At 38.3% G+C, this 17,788-nt stretch overlaps 1 long non-coding RNA gene across 4 annotated transcripts in view; it reads left to right on the top strand.

Annotated features, from left to right (window-relative positions):
- LOC111768098 (uncharacterized) overlaps positions 1-17,788 on the top strand; it is a 592,572-nt gene that overhangs the window by 208,097 nt on the left and 366,687 nt on the right. For all 4 annotated transcript variants that reach the window (XR_002800153.2, XR_011426439.1, XR_011426438.1 and 1 more), the window contains exon 2: positions 12,970-13,031. This is a non-coding gene — a long non-coding RNA (uncharacterized lncRNA). The remainder of the gene's footprint in view (positions 1-12,969; positions 13,032-17,788) is intronic.

Genomic DNA, 17,788 nt, shown 5'->3' with positions numbered 1-17,788 from the left:
CCTGAACTTTCTCTTCCTCTGTGTCTGCTTCTGCCTGACAATTCTGTCGTCTTTATTGTGTAGACAGTTAAAAATGTAAAATCAGGTGAGATTGATTTCTCCTCGCTCTACCGCCCACATTTTTTTTTAAGTGCAGAATCTCTGGATAAATATCCTTAAGTAAGAAAGTTTAAGTGCCTACTCTGACAGTTGCAAATAATTTTATACAATAGGCAGACAGACAAATTGTGCTGATTGTCTGTATTTCTTTAAAAAAAAAAGGAGAGAGGGAGAGAAAGTCTGGCCTGAAGACTAGAGTAAATCACAAAAGTGATCTCAAGTGAACAGAGATAGATTTCTGGAATACGGTGTGCAATGAAATCACTGACCTCTTATACACGGGTTCATGTCTTTTTCTACAGAAACAGATGGGTAATAGCATAATGCCGAAATCATGCTCTACATAATATGGACCTAGTGATTGCAGACCTGATTGCTTGCCATATGGTTGCTGAAGGGTTGAAGAGAAAATGGGATGATATGCAAACCCTTAAAAGCAACATTTTTATTGAATGGCCATTACATTAAAACCCAAACTCTGCAAATGAAGGCAAGAACTGTGGTGAATAATGATGAAATAACAAAGCAATAAAAGCAGCAGCAGCATTGTATGTATTTTGTTTTCAATATGCAAACTAAGGGCAGACTTCTTTTTGTGACTTTGCCTAGCATGATTATGAGCATTAAGGGGTAAGGTGGCGGGACACAAATGACTTTAGGGCAGAAATACTGTATACGTGGAGCATTGCTGCATGCACTAGGTCAGAGAGAAGAAAATAATCACTTGTCCCACAGGAACTGAATTGGACTCAAAAGCTACCTGCAGTATGTGCCTAACCTCCGTGAAGCTCAGTCTATCAGCAAGAAGCTGGTAGGAAAAACCTGTTTGAGACTCTAGTGTGATAATGCAAAAGGAAGAAGCTTGTTTACTTTTTGCCTTTGAATTTCCTCATGCAGGTTTTGCTGCCGCCTCACTGTTGGCAAACAGGTGCATGGGATAAGGTGGGTGCCATCTCCCTGAGCGTATTACAGTTTAGTTGAGCAGCTGTGATCTGTTTTGCTCTCAGTTTTGTTTTTAGTGCGTTCCTGGGAACAGATAGGTTTTTTTCTTTAAAGAAATTTAGTTTATTAGCTTTCTTCAAATTTGCATACACTTCATTTCCTGTCTCTTTAATGAATGTCTTTCAATCATGCAAAATCATGAGTTTGTGCTCTCGGAAATGGAACTCAAATACATTAAACTAAACTTACTAAGAGTGTGTGGAGGGTAATGAGGTGAGAGGTAAAAATTCAGTATTAGTGAGAAGTCTAAAGCATCTAATTTTATTTTCGCATGGAAGAGCTACTGATCAGGACCAAACATCCAAACTTAGTATATATTATTATGTTCATAAATCTATGGGGATTTGTGGAATTTATATTCCCCAGTGCCTACCTATGACAGTGCACTCTTCAAGAAATGTGGGTTTTTTTCCTACCCCAATTTGCCACTTTATTTATTTTATTGAGGTCATACTGGCTTATAACATTGTGTAAGTTCAGGTGTACGTGATTATATATCAGTTTCTGTGTAGACCACATCTTGCTCACCACCAATAGTCTATTTTTCATCTGTCGCCATACATATGTGCCCCTTTACCCCTTTTGCCCCCCCATCCACCCCCTTCCCCTCTGGTAACCACTAATCTGTTCTCCTTAGCCATGTGTTTGTTTATCTTCTACATATGAGTGAAATCATACAGTATTTGTCTTTCTCTGTCTGGCTTAAGGAAATGTGTGTTTTTTTTTTAAAGCCCACAAATGGCACCTTGCTATGAATTAACTTCTTTATTAAACTCTGTATAATTTTTTTTCAATTCCTAAGGTTAAACTATACTCATGTGTCACTTAACGATGGGGATAGTTCCGAGAAATCTGAGAAACCTGTCATTAGGCGATTTCGTCGTTGTGTGAACATCATAGCATGTACTTACACAAACCTGGATGGTGTAGCCTACTACACACGCAGGCTATATTGTACTAATCTTATGGGACCACTGACATATATGCAGTCTATTGTTGACTGAAACATTGTTATGTGGCTCATGACTATATGAATAGTGAATAGTCTGAACGATTTGCGTTTATTTTCACGTCTTATTTCTTCTGAACAAGTCCACTGCTTTAATTCATATTTCCAGAAGGAGAGAAGCCCTGTGAGAGTTTTTAAGTTGGAAGGGTTTTGGGACCTCTTGTAAACATTGTACTTGCCCGTTGTTCATAAAAGTTTATTTGGAGGGAGAGGTTGATGTTGGCTGATATGAGCTTTGGGATGTCGTTTAGTTTACCTTGATTCATATCCCTAATTGTTAAGTATAATAAGAGTTGTTTTGTTAAGTTGGAACTGTTATGTCTGCTCTTAAGCTAAGTAATTAACAGCTTAGTTCAGAGGTTCTCAAACTGGAGGGCCAGTTAAGGCACAAATCACTGTGCCTCCACTCCAGAATTTCTGTTTCAGTGGGTCCCTACGGGCTATGTTATTATTCGCATTTCTAACAGTTGCCCAGTTGATGTTGATGCTGCTGATCCCTGGAACCACACTCTGAGAAGCATTAGCTATGTTTTCAGTGCCTAGTGGTCAGGTAGAAAGCTTAGCCCTATCAAACATTATTGATTTGATCATGGAAAGAATTTTGTGAGCCTTCAATTTATTTAGTATTTTAAAAATAACCACTTGCACACCTAAGGCAGGTAACGGACCCACATTGGGGAAGAACTGGACAGCTTGGTCCAAACTAGTAGGAGGTACTGGTGGAAACACCTTAGCCTTGAAGAGACAAACCTTTCCATGTTTCATCACTGCTAAAAGCAATCAGCCAGGTCTGCATCCTGTGACGATATACATTGCTTTGGTTTGGTAGCTGAAACCTGTGCACCTTCGAAATCCCATTTGCTTTTGCTGGAAGAGTAAAAATTTCTATAGCAGTGTTCAAAGAACTCCCATCACTTAAATGAATCCTGGAATTGTTAGGCATTTCATCAGCCTCATTGCTTTTATTACTTTCTGTGGCCTAAAGACATATGACAAGTGTAGTATGGTATTTAAGACATTTTATGTATGGTGGAAGAGTTTTTTTCTCTCCAGTGATGAGGAGCATTTTCTTCCTGCCTGGAAAGCTGATTTTTATACAGCTTGACTAGTGACATATCTCCTGTGTGGCAGAAATAAGTTTTGCATAACTTTTAAGAGCCCAGGCTGACCTATTTAACAGATATCCAGTGCTACATAATGTATTTAGGTCAAGTATTGTGTTTGAGCTCCTCATCACTCTTGTACTAGTCTTGCTTTCTGTGAAAACCTCAGGTATATCACAGATACAAATATAGGCCAAGGGATGTTGGCCAATATCAAAATGTAATAAATCTCTATGTAATGTAATTATCATGTCACTCAGTCCTACCACTGGAGTTAAAAAAGACTCTGAGATTTTAATGAAATATCTGCCCTACTGGTTTTACTTTAAGGCATTCACAATGCTACTGTTAACCCGGTGCTGTGGCTGGGAACCTGAAAAGCATCAGTGGAGTGAAAATGCTTTTGAAAGTCATTACTATTTGGAATACTTTTCTTTAAAAATTAAAAGAAAATGGTGGTTTGCTATAATTTTTTGTAACTTTTTCTTGAGAAGTCGAATGATTAAGTTTTGACACATGTCTCTCAGGGTTGGGTTTTTTCCTAACAGAAATTTCTCAGGTAAAGGTTGAAGCCTGAATGTGGGCAGTGTCATTATTCTAATATGTTGGAAGATGAATCCATCCATCTTATAACAATACCTCATTGCCTCCAAGGATCTTAAATTGTGTAATAGTAAATGTGAATTTGAAATGAGAGGTTGAGAAAATGCACTTCAAAACTTATTCTAAGCTAGCTTTTAACATGTATTTATCAAATACATTTTTCCTCCTGTCTAAATGGAGAACATTGATTTTTTTTAAGAATTGGTGTTAATAATATCCTCCTTTAATTTTTGTACTTATGTTCCACGTTCCCTCCTCCAAGATACCAAAACAAGTGCCTTAAGCTTCATGTCAACCCATATCTGGAAGGGATAAGAATAAAAGCTTCTAATTTAATTCTTTAGCTTTGGTATGTAATACACTATTATTCCCATTTTATTGCTTACAAACCAAGATCCACTTGCCTATAAGATAAATCTGTTGTATACCATAGGTTAGAAATCAGCTTTCCTGCCTTGTTGTGTTGTTATACCTGGCTGCCATACCCATGCTGTAAAATCAGTGGGTCTCAACCCTGCCTGCACATTAGAGTCACCTGGGGAGCTTTTGAAAAAATATCAGTGCCCGGGCCCCACCCCAGCCCATTAAGTCAGCATCTCCGGGGATGGGGCCTGGGCAAAGATTTTTTTAAAAAGCTCCCCAGGTGGTTCTAATTGTGCAGCCAGGGTTGAGAAGCACTGCTCAAGATTAAACAACATACAAGTTCGCCCTCAGTCTGTAGGAATTACTTTTTCAGCATTCACATCTCTAGTCACAAAGTGCCAGTCTTACACAAGTGAAAATTAATTATATACATGGAGGGAAAGAGAATCTATGTTATGAAATTCTTTTTGCAACCTACTTACACAGAATAAGGCACTTGACCGAGGCCTGAGAACAGAAGCTCTGACCAAGGGTTATGAATATGAAAACGATGACTGCACCGGATGTCTTCCCCCTGCCTTTGATTCAGAACGAGAACTGGTGAGACAGGGCGTGAATGCACAAAGCCAGGCAAGTTACTCACCCACTCCCTTCCCTCATCATCAGCTATAAAATGGTGATAGCGATAGGGTGGTTGTGAGAGTTAAATCAAAAATATAACATATCGACATATCGAAGGCATGAAGTAAGTGTTTTAAGATAAAGAATTAAAGATCACAGTTTCTGCTTTAGGCCAAATGACAAAGCAGTAAATTTGTCTCTCATTACTTGTGTTTGTATCTAGCAAAGGGATAGATGAAAATGGATATCAGTAGGTATATTATGCCTGTATATAATGCATTACATTAAAACCAAATGTAAATGACCTCTAAATGAGCTGTTATTTGTGAATTCTCTATTATCACAGAGACTTGAAAAATGAATTCCTCATCCTCACTTTCCCCTTTCTATTATTTTTCCTAGATGAATATGATGTTAGTACAGCTTATTATTATGTTGCAATAATTGTGGGAGAAGACTATTTTGGGGATAGGGCCCATATCCAAGAGCTTAGCTCTGTGAATAGTGGTCGTGGCCTAGGGAGTGAGGAATTCCATGGGAGGTGTGGCCGGGCACTTCCAACCACCCCATCCACTGCTATGGCTCACCTTACTTTGGCTTTATAAACCTCTACATTTGTTTTTCTCCATCAGTTGTAAAGTAAATACATATTTACTCTATGCATTGTTTTCTTTAACCATGATTTTTTATTATTTTAATTACTCGGAAACATCGTTTAAAACCTTAACCATGAACAATTTATCCCTTGCATATTTTCTTAACTGACAATTTATCTATCCTCTTTTATTTTGAAAGTGCTAGTAAATTTACTGGCACTTTCAAAATAAAAGAAATCTAGCACATTTTATTGACCTTATTAAATTATTAGGTTCATGTATGTGTGTGAGTATGTGTGAACTTAAGCTTTTACAGTCTCTTTTTAATGTCCTGGTCTAAAGTCTACTACTGAATTGGGAGATTTATTATTTTACAAAACTGTATTAAAATGGCATATACAATTTTTTCTTTAAAGAAAGATTTAATTTTCTTTTATAATCGCAATAAGATTTTTACAAATAGAGATGCTTTTAATCATTTAGTTTAGATAATTTACAGTAATGCTTGTCTTTATACTCTTACAATTCAGGAGAGAGCTGTGTTTAAGTGAAATGGGTGGTATATGTTTGACTCAGGAACATTCAAAAGCATTTTTTAAGTATAGGACTTGCTTTTGTTTTTATGCAACTGTAATAATGACCTCGGTCTGAGAATCTGTGTATTAATTTATGTGACACTACTGCATTAAACCTTCTACCTTTAGAGAAAAACAAAAAAAAGCTCCAACTGCCCTTAGAGAGGAGGAGAATTGTTCCACGCAGTGTTCCTTCCTTCTCATCTCTTTGTCCCTTCCCAAGGCTGCATCTAGGAGTCTTCATTTTGATTAACAGTCTTTCTTAGGAAGTGGGAGGCAGAAACTAAGATGCTAAACTCTCTCTGAAGTGTGTGCTAAATGATTCACAACAGTGTGAATGAATCAATTTCTGCAAGCATTCTCAACCTTTTAAATATGTAGTCTGCCAAATCTTTGTTGGATTACATTCAATTAAGAAAAAGAAAGCACCTTTCTTCATGACACCTCTTCCCACACATTGTATTTTGGCTTCGTTTTACTTGCCCCAGAAGATGGACTGTGTTTTGGGGAAGCATCTAATGTTAATTTGTTTTTACATTTAATAGTGTTAAGGTCTGCCTCTTTCATTTTCATCATTGCCATTACTATTGGGGTTCCTTTTAGTGGCCTCAAATGTTTATTTTAAGAAACTGCCAGAAATAAGAGAAAGTGAGTTTTGGCTCATCCCTGTTGATGCACAGTTGTGTACCCTCATGATGCTGAAGAGGGATTACCTTATCCCAAATGGAAGTGAAATATCTTTCTCTGAGTATTTCTGCATTACTTCTAGGGAAAATAAGTCAGCAAGAAATCTGTAGTTTACACTTAGCTGATTTTGCATTTAGGCAAAAATTACTCAACTTTTCAAAGAATCGCTGTAAATGATGACAGTCCATTCTCAAAACTGATCTGAGACCCAAGTCTAATCTCCAAATGGTATGATCTAACATGAGGGCCAGTTTCTACTTAGGGGAAGTTGGTGGCTATATTTCAGGGGCAGTAACATCAACACTCAGGGGTTGTCTTTTCTTCTGGTGACTGGTGATGTTCTCCCTCCATATGGGTGTGGGTTTCAAGATAGGCATCGTTGTTTTAGAACAAGGAATTTGATGATTCCTTGCATGTAATTTAGGAACAGTCAAGCCACCATTCGCCAATCCAGTCATCTAGGCTAGAAAAGAGGTTTTTAGTAGAAGGGAGATTATGAACCATGCACAAAGATGGTTCAAAGACTAGTATGAGTTCATTAGAGCAGTGGTTTGCAAGGTCTGGTCTGCAGACATCTGCACCAGAAACACCCCTAGTACTTGATAAACTGAGAAATTCCTGGCCTGTCCTCAAATCTGCTGAATCCAAGATTCTGGGGGTGAGACCCAGGAATCTGTATGTTTACCAGGCTCCCCACGTTAAGCTTGCTCAAATTTGAGAACACTGCTGCCATGTTTTAACATTCTCTGACATTTCTATTAATTTTTACAAATAGTCATCCAATCCCATTGCATAGGCAGGATATTCATTCTGAGCATAAATTTGTTACCCAGCTACACAGTAGGAAGAGAAGATGGGCTATCAGGTAGTTATCAATATAGGAAAAGAGGGAGAAAGATTGAATATTAGATCCAAATTGTTTTAAAGAAGTTTCCCGTGAAAACAAAAGGATTTTCATTAAGAAGAAAATTTAAGCTGTATTAGCTCATGAAGGTGTGTGGTTTGGGCAGGACATCTCCATACTCTCCCGTGGATCATCCTCTCCTTCTCTCTTCTCCCTCCTCCCTCTGTGCTTCCCTCCCTCATTATAGAACTGTTGTGAGGCATCTTAGATACTCTGAAAGTTCATTGAACAAAATTTTTCTTTCTGTGGCCAATAATCATCATGTTGAGTAGCACCAGTGTTTTTCTGAGAGAAGAATCAGGAAATCTCACCTAGACGTAGACAGTATTTAATGTCCCTAAATGGTGTAATGGAGAATATCGGTGCATTGGATAAAAATACAAGGTCCTGTAATATTTATGTTTGGGTGCAAGAGAAATCTGATTATTATATTTAAAGAGGAAAACAACATTATTTGGTTTCCCAGTATTAGAAAATATTATTTTTTCTCTTTCATTTCACAGTTTACATAGATGTGAATTTAGGGTTTGTTTTTTGCAGGCAGCAGGGATGTTTCCCATTGGATGAGAAATGGAAGCTCATGATTTGCTAAGCTGTGAAGCTCAGATGGGGTTTGGATGGGGAAAGTCAGAGTTTCTGGTGGGTGACTGTCATAAGAGAGTATTCCTTTTTTTCTACATCTACTGTTAGTGGAGGCTTCGTCGTATCTCCTGTGCAGACTGCAGTGGTTGAATTATAAACCTCCCCCCATAGATGCCATACAAATTTGATTCTTTGAACAATGAAAGCAAGAAGCCCAGAAAAGCGAAATTACATTTAGGTGGACTGCATGTGTACCCTGGTTGCTTTTCCTATGCACTGATTATTTTCTGGGTGAGCCCCAGGGTAAAGCTGCTGTCACTCAGCTGTTAATATCCTGAGTTGTTCTTCCCTTAAGGGAGAGGAAGACAGCTCAGGCACTAACTGCCTCCTCTCCAGTAGTGTTCCCTAGCTGCGGAGCCTGAGACAGGGATGCATTGAAGAGGAGAAAGGGAGTGACGAAGCAGGGCAGGGCATGTGGCCTTAGCTAGAGTCTAGCTTCAGTTAGCGCACCAAGTTGATGTCCCTCAGGTTGAAGGAGCTGGCTTTTGCATGGGTTGTTAGGGGAAGGGGTTTTAACCTCTCCAGTGAAGTGGATCCTGCTAGATTGAGGGTCTTTATCAGCCAGGCTCCCAGCAACTAGGAGATGGCTGCCCCCAGGTCAAGGAGTTGGATGGAGGGCCAGCAGCACGCACCTTTTGCTTTTGTCTCTCACCTTTTTCAACTCATGCTTTATTCTGCATTTATCATTCTGTTCAGAAACCATCAAAGACCCCTCACTACCTAGAGAACACATTCCCAATTTTCCATTGCTCCCATCTTTTTTATTTCCAATCTTTCTTTCACTACTCTTGCTACTCTCCCCAGGTAATCAGCCCACCTTCGTCCTGCATGTTTCATGAATCCCTTCCCTTCTTCTCTACCCGACATACTCCCTTGATCATTCTTTCATCTCAAATGCTTTCTTATTCATGCCTAGAACTTAGAGTCAACAGACCTATGATTGAGTCCTCATTCTAATACATTTTTGTTTGGGTAAATTATTTAACCTCTTTGAATCTTGGTTTCTTCACCTATACAAGGGGTGGTTAGTTCATAAGTTCAAATGCAATGTTGCTTTTTAAAGCTTTGCAAAATTCTCCCCATGCTACCCACTTGTAAAGGGGTCTACCCACGAAGACACTGTGCTCCCTTTATTCTATAAACCTTCTTGTACTTATTGTGTCAGCTGCTTGTAATTTATCATAACTGCACTTGAATTATGAGGCAACGATACCTTTGGGGACGCTATCTTCTTAACGAGACTGGAAGCTTCCCAAAGGCAGGTACATTGCTTAACCATCTTCCATAATGGCTAATATAGGAGGTGTTCCGTGGAGGTTTGTAAATTAATGTGCTTGTTAATGGCAACTTGTATCTGGACAATAAAGGTATAGGAGGAAAGAGAGTTTCAAGCCTAGATGATTGCAGTTGAAAAATCCAACAAAGTTTAGGTTTATGATTAAAACGGAAACTTAGAAGCTGATGGTGATATATAATTAACAGTGATCAAAAGCTCACCAGAAAAGGGAACTTCTTAAGGAAGTGAGGGACTTCCAATCCAAATATATGTAAGAAATGAATAGTTCTAGTAACCAATATGTTAGCCAACAGGTCTCAAAAATGTCTTCTCTCAATTATTTGCTTTCTTCGTATTTATCAAGTTATAGCTAAGTAAAATATGCTTTTAAAAACATTTTCAATTCCCTTAGAAACTTTGAATTTGTATTATATACCCTTCTCTCAAGACTGGAATATTTAGTTAGGATATCTGATTGGAACTGTATGTCAAAATGATTAGAATCAGTAGGTTAATTATAAAAGGTAATGTTATTAAGAGTTATTATTTATTATATTCTTAGTGGCGAGAGTTTATTTTTTAGTGTATTCCATCATGCCCCAAGAGTATTTATAGACCAAGCTTCTTAGCAAGTCTGGCTTTCATGATTTCACTCCATGCACTGGGCTTGTACAAGTGGCTATTGAACACCAGCCAAGATGATTCACTTTTTATCACAAGATGGAAAACTTCTTTCAATATGGTTCTATCTTGAAATATCTGTTTTCCGCTACTGGTAAAATACCAGTGACATATAAGGTAGTAAGCATTCATTGAACACTTTAAAATAAGTAGTTCAGGACTGTTAAAAATCTGAAATGGGATTGTGATGAAAAAATACAAGTGGACCGTATCACAATACACTGAACTTACCCATTTTTCTCCTTTATCTCCCACCTATAACTCTAAATACAGAGCTGGGGGAGAGAAAGAAATTGTGAAAGACCTAGAGGAATGCCTAATTAGCTGACTATTTCTACTATAGTTGGCATTTGTCTCCTTTTAAAATAATCCATGGTTTATGTGTGTTTCTCAGCTGAAAGTTAGGAGCTGAAAAAAGATAGGATATTTGGAATGTCAGATACAGGGAAGCATTTCTATCAAACACATTATTGAAGGTGGAAAAAAATGAGATTGAAACAAAGAACACCTGCTACTTTAACTCATTTAAAAAAACATAATGTTCTTTACTTGCTGACTGGAAATACTGTATTTTCAGAGAAGAGAAAGTGCTAATATAAATAGGAGAAAATGTAATGATTCACTATGCAATGATATGAAATCAGAAATATTTGAAATTGGGTATTTCAGTTTGTGGAGGGGAAAGTATTTTGTATTAAAATGGTTTTGCTCATCAGGTGGTGACTATTTCTCACAAATTGCAGTAAAGAGAATAAAATCGGCTTGTCACTAAAGATTTTTTTTTATTGACATCTTTAGCTTGTCTTCATGCCAGTAATTAAATTGCTAATTATGTGTTTCTGTTACTGTGGTCATGCTTTTATTACATAATTGCTTCAAGTTTTGCGCAAATCACTAACAATATTTATTTAACCTTTTTATGCATTAGATAAATTTTAATATATAAAAGCTTTGAAACGAGTTCATTGACTCTGTTTTGATTAGCAGAATCAAAGGAATTCTAACCTTTTTTATAGTTACATGGGTTGGGTCATATTTTCAATGAGATTGCTGATGATTATTAATTCAAGCAATAGCAATCATTGAAAGACCAGTTGAAATAGAAGAAAAAAAATACAAAGAAAACTTTTTAAAAACCCAGTGTCCATTCCAGAAAAATAAAAAGATCTTTAAGGTAATCAGAAGTATAAAATTAATAATTTGATCCTTAGTATGTGCCCATATTTTTCCAAAAAATGTTTGATTAAATTGTGGGTAATTCAGTTACCAAGCTTCTCCTCCCCTTTGAATGTGGGCATAATTTTTGTCAGTGTTTCAATGTATTCATGATTTTTTTTCTCATTTGTTTATTTTATGCAAACCATAAGAGACATTTTTCTCCGTGAAGATTGCCGCTTTATTTTATTTTGAAATATTTGTATATTTATTTCATTAAATGAGATAATGCTTTTTCTTATTAACATAATTTCCAGTACATTAAACATATTTCTCCACAGACAGAAGAGACGAATCAAATTAAATGACAGCTAAATCACTTGCAGCAATTTCAACTGTTAAAAGAAATAAGTGTCTCTGCTTTCTTTGTGATCACAAGATGTGCTGTAAAGGGAAATGAAATACTAAAGAAAGAAGGGAAAACATAAAGAAATAATGACTGACTTATTGCAGTAATACCATTGAGAGAAGAAAAATTCACTACAAATAAAAGGAAAAATAATATAGTGGATTTGAAAGTTACCAAAATTCATTTCTTATTGATGAGTTCAGTGGAAGCCTAATACTAAGTAAACTGATGAAAAAAAATCAATGCAATAAACTATGAATGATGAAAGTTGAAATAAATACTTTGCGTATGGAGGACCGTTATTCTAAATGTCTTTAATTTTTTAATAATTCATGTCTTTGTGTTTATAAAAAAGGAGGAATTATTGCTTGGTGGACTCAAAATGCATGTAAAAAGCATCTACTAGAATCCCATATTTAGTAATATGTCCAACTGATATTGATGACCTTATGATTTTTAGTGTCATGTCCTGACTTTGACAGAAGAGCATTAGGGGGAGGCAAACTTTACATTTAAAATGGTGCTGACAATTGATACTGGTGAATTTATACAGCATACTTAGTCTATCAAAGATAAACTGCTTCCCAAAAAGACAATTAATTTTTGGACCATGGAAAGAACAAAACTCAGTATATATATTATATGTATGTATGTATATAGCGTGCTTGTAAATATTCTGGGGGACAGCAATGGCACTTTTCTACAAAGCACAGCGTTGCCACACACACATACGTGTGCATACATACGTATGTGTGTGTGTATTTCTTTTAATGCTGGTCAACTTCTTAATGTGTTCAAATCAGAGCATACAAGTTACCTGGATCTATGCATTTGCAGGTGGGCTTATCTACTCATTTTCTCTCTTTTCACACATCATTAAAAATAACTAGTTAAGTTAATCAATTCAATCAGAAGGCAGTCAATTCAGTATGGGGAAAAAAATTGCTGAGGCCACTTTTACTGAATTGATTTTGACTGAATTAACCTTCTAATACAGTTGATCTTGAAGCCCTCTCTTCTCGAACTCCTATCTTTCTCTCCCCTCCGGTCCCCAATCAGTTCGCACCTTAACACTTCATCCCTGCCCCTCCCTTTTGGCTTTTTCTTTTCATCTTCCCTCCACCGTGTTAAGAATTCTTTTCGTCTGCCCCCGTCTTCCTGTTCACCTTCCCCTCTCCTCTTGCACTTGCCCCACTGGAAAAAAAAAGATTCTAAAGCTGGTTTTTCTTTTCTTTGAATTACAGAGATTTGAAACTATTGCTTTGCCGAAAACATCTGGCTGCCGGTCTAGAATGTGACTCTTGAGGTAATAATTGTGATTTTTCCACTTTTAGAGACCTCTTCTTCCCTAAGGTTCTCGGGCCCTGCTCAGAGTAAACTTTTGGACCATCTCTGGGATTGTTTTGTTCTCAGCAGGGCACTTTCCAGGGTGTGTGGGAGCTGCGAGGTGTGCAGTTTTCTGAGGGGTGGAGGAATGGTGGCATAGGGGGGCGATGTTAGTGTTCAGGATCCTTTTGTGTACCCACTTTGGAAATACTTCCTCTTATCTTCCCTTCAGAATGCAGGGGATAAGGCCAAAGTGCAGGCCACATGCAAGAGATTCTGAATTATGCATTAAGCTGATAATGCCCCAGAATGCGAGCTTATGTCAATAAATACCTAGGCTGGTAGGAGGAGGGAGGTCACTTTACCTGTGTGGAGGGCACCACATGGGGAGAGACTAGGGACAACCTAGGTGAAAGGTGAGAGGAGTTCACCTCCGGTCGGCTTGCTCTGATGAGGAAGCAAGAAGAGTAAGTTAATATTGAAATTATTGTCTAATGCTTATTTGCTTTGAAATTGATTTAACCAAGATAACAAGACTATCTCCAGTGTGGGCCCTGTGTGTGCAAGTTTGCATTTGTGGCAGGGTTAGCCCTTCTGTGGAAACTTATGTAAAGAAATTCTGTCTAGGGGAGAAATTCATTTGAATCTTTTAATGGGACCTGTAAACTCTTTACAAAGGCAAGATTTTTCATGATGAAATTTGGCAGCACTACCATTGCTGGTGAAAACTGATTCTTTAATCTTTGCGTTGCTTCTCCTGCTTTAGTAAAATGCCTCAATGACTGTGACCATTTTCTACTGTGAGAAATTAACCATGGTGCATGTATACACACACACACACATGAGATTTTTAAAAATACTTAGTTTTATGTCCCAAGGAAATGGGAAATGTCTGGGGTTGGGGACCCTAGGAGAGGAACAACTGAACCTCTACCTATTTTTCCTCATCAAAAAAAGAGAAGAAATTACATGTGCATCTCATCATTTTCCTAGTTTTGCACAGCAATTTGCAGTCCCTGGTTCTGCAATCAGAAGCTCGTGCTTAGACTCACTGTAGCAGTGAAAGTGTTTGTGGGACTCATTCTATATGCACACATGCATATACACACCAACAAATTAAAAATGGATCTGGGGAAACACCCTTCTCCTCAGAGAGTCATATCAAGCAGTGTTTAAATTAAATAATTTGCAGAGTGTGGGGAATAAAGCTTTTGTAGCAGTATCTGGAGGTTATCTTCCCTTGGGAAATTCCTGCCATTTAGTCCAATCTGGTGCATGCCAATGAGACACATAGGCATGCATACACACACTAGTAGATAGAGTTTATTTTACATCTAAATTATATTTATTTCTTTGGGTTATCTGCCATTTTGTGCTCATGTTGAGAAAAAATAAGAGGCAAACCTCTTGTGAAGGGTTGAGGTCATTAAGATCCAAACAGAATCGAGGAAAGGTTATTAGTGAACACGGATGAGGGAAGGCTGACTTCTCCTGGCATAAAGCCAGCTATCCCACAGCTCCTAGGGGAGAGTGGCTGTGAACGTTCCAGCTCAGGTCAGTGTTTGATTTTGCTCCTGGACCATTGACTGATGGCAAAGAGGAGACATGGCAGTGATGAGGTAATGTGAGTGAGTAAACCACAAGTAGCAGATATTAGTTGATTTCTTTCTACTTGTGCTGCTCAACAAATATATAATCTGAATTAGATGTTAAGGAGAAGTTTTCTGGTCAGAACCTCATGCCATGTCTCTAGCCATAACTCATTTCTCTGTAGTGAGATGTATTTTTAGTCTAATCAGCACACCTATCTACCTGTGGAGAAGGTGAGGCTGAGCACAATAAGGATGGTGAATGAAATGCTAACAGGAGGGGAGAGAGAGAGAGAGAGAGGAAGAAAATATCCGCCAATCTATGTACAGGGAATTTGTAAAGTCTTGATTATGAAAATTGGGGTTCTTTTCAAGCAAAAATAGTTATTTTCCCCAGGCCTAAGATTATTTTTGTACCCTTTAGACTCCCACTTTAATCCCTTACTTAAAAAAATTCTTGTAAATTACTAGCAGCCTTTGTAGAAGCTGTGAGTTCGAGTGAAATTCCCAGTGAGTCCTACATTCTAGCTCCCTCCGTTTCTTTGACAAGAATGCTGGTGTGTGAGTCTGCTAGGGCTGCCCTAACAAAATAGGGTAGACTGGGTGACTTAACAGCTGAGCTTTATTTCCTCACAGTTCCTGAGGCTGGAAGTCTGGATCACGGTGCTGGCAGGGTTGGTTTCTGCTGAGACCTCACTCCTTGGTTTACAGATGGCGGTCTTCTCCCTGTGTCTTCACGTGATTGTCTCTCTGCATGCACATGTGTCTGGTGTCTCTTTGTGTCTAAATTTCCTCTTCTTATAAAGACACCAGTCATCTTGGATTAGGGCCCATCCTAAAGTCTTGATTTTAACTTAATCACTTCTTTAAAGACCTTATCTCCCAATATGATTACATCCTGAGAGGGTTAGGACTTCAATATATAAATTTGGGAGCACACAATTCCAGCCCATAACAACTGGACTTTCGAAATATTTGGTAGAATGATAGTATTTTCATTCATTTCTACTAACATACTTGGAGAATTATTGCCCCAACTTTCATTCTCTTCTGCACTTTTGTTATAAGCGATTGAAAGTAATTTATTACAATTAATGTAGGTGGTTGTGTTTTGTTGTTTTAAGAAGTGAAGGTTGGAGAAAGGGGAAAAGTTTATTTCATAAAACAAACAAATCTTGTTTGAATTTTTTTGCAAAAGGAAGTCATCTCTTTTTCTTTCTATGACAGCATGGCAGTAGGCAGCCAGTTTTATCATGGGGGTTAAGAGAGCAGATTTTTGAGTCCACTTGACTGCGTACTAACTCTTGACCTTGAGCAAGTTACTCAGCTACCCTGCACCTCCAATTGATTCTTCCTCTGCATGTTGTGGTTAACAAATAGAAGTGCTTCAAAGGGGTGCTGGGAGGATTAGTTGAGACAATACATGGAAAGTGTACATGGTGGCTGGCTCACAGCAAGTGCTTCTGATGGGCTGAATGTTTGTGTCCTCCCCAAACTCATAAATTGAAGTCCTAACCCCTAGTGTGATAGTATTAGAAGGTGAGGCCTTTGAGAGGCAATTAAGTTGAGATTGGATCAGGAGGGTGTGGCCCTCATGATAGCGTTAGTGCCCCTCTAAGAAGAGGAAGAGAGAGAGATTTCTCTCTCCAGGATCACCACTGAGGAAAGCCTGTGTGAGGACACAACTAGAAGATGGTTGTCTACAAGCCAAGAAGCAGGCCCTCAGGACACTGAATCTGCCTGGACCTTGATCTTGGACTTCCCAGATCTCCAGAACTGTGAGCAATCAATTTCTGTTGAGTAAGCCACCCAGTCTATGATATTTTGTTACAGCAGCCCGGGCAGATGAAAACAGTATTCAGCAAATATTATTTCTCTAATAATCATAATAACCACAGATACTTATGGAATGCTACACTTGCCCTGGTGCTGGACAAATGTAATATCCTTTCAGAATTTTCTCAGATTACAGATTTATTTCCTGCTTTTAGAGGTGGAGTTAGGAGCAGGTTCTTTTTAAGCAGACTTTGATAGAGAGTTGGACTCACAAAGTGTGGATAAAGCAAGCACGCTTTAATGTCACCTCCTGGCCTCCAAAGACCCAAAGATCCTTCATCAGAAAGGAGAGGAACTAGTTAGAAGGGCAGTAGAAAAGAAGGGCTGGGGTCTTCTGAGAGCCTGAGGGTTCTCAGGAACCTGGCATTTTTTCCTCTGGAGAATCTCAGCCTGTGTAGCATGAATGGCACAGACCAGGTGTGTGTCCTCTGATCTCTCAGAGGGATGGGCCACGAGGCCCTTTCTTTGTCCACTGGAGAGAGTGGCTCAGCCTTAGAGTCTAGGAGTCCCAGACACAGCAGGGTCCACTGGGCATTCAGGGCTGGACTGCCAGACAGAGGTTACCCACAGGTGTTTTTAAAATGTGTAGTTGAGTGCCGGACGCGTTCTTTGATTAAGCAGAGTGTTGCCAGCACCACTCAAAATGCTGTATTGTAATCCACTCTCAGGAGCTGGCACTTGGCTTTTAAGGCCCTCAGGGCTCAACTACTGTAGAAATAGTCTGGTGACCAAGGAAGTAAAAAGTAGCATCTCCTTAAGGTGCCTTTGGCTCTATAAAGGGGATTGTCCCATGAAGATCTACATTGAGTCACAGCCCTTAGTTTTGGGAGAAATTTGGGAAAAAGAAAGACACTTGGAGTTGAATACAAAAACAAGGTGTTTGAGCTATGTTATAATAATGCTAATGACGCTTACAGCTGATGTTTATTGAGCATTTTCTCTGTGGGACGCATCATGCTAGCCTCCTTATATTTCTTATCTCATTTAATCTTCCCATAATGCTATGAGACGGGTATATTATCTCAAGTTTACAGATGAACAGTGCAGTAAAACAAATTGCTGGGATTCAAACACAGGCATTTGGGCTCCACTGCAATCTATGGCAGTGTTTGCTGTATTTGGACGGTAATAAGAATCACTTATTTTGGAGGAGTTTTTAAAAAAAACACATATTTTCATATTGTACGTAAAAATAAATCCCAGAGATATTCAAAATCTAAACTTTAGAAACCATAAAAATATAACACAAGAGATGAGTTTTTATAATTGTCAGTTGAGAAAGACCATTCTAAGGAACAGACAAAAGCTTATG

Source organism: Equus caballus, chromosome 15 (assembly GCF_041296265.1).
Source record: "Equus caballus isolate H_3958 breed thoroughbred chromosome 15, TB-T2T, whole genome shotgun sequence".
Classification (NCBI taxonomy): Eukaryota; Metazoa; Chordata; class Mammalia; order Perissodactyla; family Equidae; genus Equus; species Equus caballus.
This window is presented reverse-complemented; position numbering and strand designations above follow the sequence as displayed.